Source organism: Cynoglossus semilaevis, chromosome W (genome assembly GCF_000523025.1).
Source record: "Cynoglossus semilaevis isolate Cse_v1.0 chromosome W, Cse_v1.0, whole genome shotgun sequence".
In the NCBI taxonomy this organism is placed as follows: domain Eukaryota; kingdom Metazoa; phylum Chordata; class Actinopteri; order Pleuronectiformes; family Cynoglossidae; genus Cynoglossus; species Cynoglossus semilaevis.
Genome location: NC_024327.1, coordinates 2386713 through 2389039, shown reverse-complemented (window position 1 = coordinate 2389039; position 2327 = coordinate 2386713). Strand labels below are relative to the sequence as shown.

The following is a 2327-nucleotide window of genomic DNA, read 5'->3' as shown; positions in this document are numbered from 1 at the left end:
TAGCCCTCACAAAAGCCTTAGAACAAGCAGTAGGACAGAGGGTTTCCATTTTCACTGACTCAGCATATGCATGTACAGTTATCCACGTCACCCTACAAGAATGGCAAAGAACTGATTTCCTCACAGCAACAGGAGAACCAATAAAACACCTAGACGACATCAGAGAATTACACAGATGTCTTTTGCTCCCCACTGAAGTCGCTGTGGTGAAATGTAAAGGACACACAGGCGGTAGTGATTGGATCTCAAAAGGTAATGAGGCAGCTGACATTGCAGCCAAGAATGCAGCTGGCTACATTCCGAACCAGACAAATCAAATGATGGTGACTTCAGAGGAAGCACCTACATTAGGCATACAAGCAATCCGACGGTTGGCAGGCAGAAGCCTCCCCAGAGGAAAAATCAATGTGGAAACAGAAGGGAGCAGTGATGTGCGATGGACTCTCGCAAAAAGACGGTAAGCCAGTACCATCACAGAGGCGACTCCTCTCACTGATTGATGAAGCACATGGACCGACACACGTAGGGAAACATGAAGTGTTACGTAGACTGAAACACTGATGGCACCCTTTCCTTCCATCCATCTGCACAGATAGACTGTCTAAATGTGACGTGTGTAAACGACACAATGTCAAACCGACTTCTAAACCGACACCAGGACGATGACCCAAACAAAGGCAGCGTGACAGTGTCTGTGAATCCCGGCGCTCCTGAAGAGTTTGACATACCCGAACCTCAACCTGACATAACAGCAGGACCTTGTGAAATCAGTGAGAAAACACCTAGTGAACCATTACATTCCAACACATGGCATCCCCAGACTAATCAGATCAGACAATGGCACTCACTTCAAGAACCACCACTTAGGTGAGGTGGAAAAGATGCTTGGGCTCAAACATAAATTTGGCTCGAAGGGAGTCCTAGTGACCAAACTTAAAGCTTTGGTCAACAGTTTAGATGACCACTTGAAATCAGAACGCAGATAGGCTGAAGATACAGTCAGGCGACAAGAGAGCAGCCGTTGTCCAGCTGCTCAAAGCCCTGCCGCTCGCCCTAATGTCTACAAGTATGTCTCTAAACTCCCAGACAGGGTTTTAACCTTTTGAGTTACAGACGCAGAGGTCATTCCCAGGACCATCTGGACAGCTGGACATCTCCGGCGATGGAAAAGGTAAGCTTCCTCTTGTTGACCTTATCAGTGCTTACTGTTTCAGATTCCAGCAGCAGACGGCAGAAGAAGGTTCAGCTGACATCCGCCCAGCGCCTACAGGGGCCAAGTACGTCTGGCTGAAAGTACTTAAGAGGAAGTGGACCGAGCCCAGGTGGACTGGCCCCTTCCTGGTGACTGAAAGAACCCACAACGCTGTCCGCCTAAAAGGAAAGGGGGACACCTGGTACCACCTCTGCCACACTGCAGAGACCGAGGACATCGAGGAACAGCAGACATCGCCGCTTGAGTCTTCAAAAGGCACTGGTAAAGAGGCAGAATAATCCTCTCAGTGTCTAGTGACCGGGTAGTCTACCCTAGGTCACTGAAGAAGCTGACAGCCCAGTAGTGCTGCAAAGGGGGTGAGAGTTGTGCTCACCCTCTGACACGTGGCGTGCCAAGCCACCACCCAACGAACGAAGGGAGAAAAGGTGCAAGACCTCCTCCCCACGATGTACAGACGCCTGGGCCGTCCATACGGGGGCCCACCTGACCTGAATAAGATCATATGTGTTATTGGTGTGTTTGATTTCCTGATTGACTCACCTTTGCTATGGTCTGATTTGCTTGCTCTGAAACAGCAATCCATATTAAATGTCACATGTTACGAACACCACACCATGTTCACCCACTTATGACATACAAACCACACCACTGGCCTTCCTTCCTCTTGGCCCTAAACATTCCAGTGCACCAGTAGTTGTGGTTCCTTCTTCTCCTAAATCAGCCAGTGCGGGATTAGATCGATGCGTAAAGCAATCTGGCAGTCACATTGAGATCCTCCATGTCCGTGGTTCCACGACCACTTACCAGTTTGATTTGTACAAAGTAGTTAATTGTAAAGGACCAGGCACTGCGTGGAGGGGATATGATGTCTATGGCTGTATGCTAGCCCGTACTCAAGTGGACGTCTATCCTAATTGCCCATGGGGCTCCCTGTTGTGGACCACGAAACCTGGGGGTTGGGTGGCAAACTCTGGGGAGCAGTGGGTCTCCTCCCTCCAACAAAATATTTCTCAGCAGAGGGCAATTAGGTCCAAATCACGAAGGTGCCATGAACCCGCTACTCTTAACCATTAACCTGATGTCCAGATGTTTGACACCATGTCCCTCTCGCCGT

At 49.5% G+C, this 2327-nt stretch overlaps 1 protein-coding gene across 2 annotated transcripts in view; it reads right to left on the bottom strand.

The window, feature by feature from the left end:
* The window catches only part of LOC103396945 (protein FAM214B-like), a 25049-nt gene that overhangs the window by 21243 nt on the left and 1479 nt on the right, over positions 1 to 2327 (bottom strand). The window lies entirely within an intron of this gene.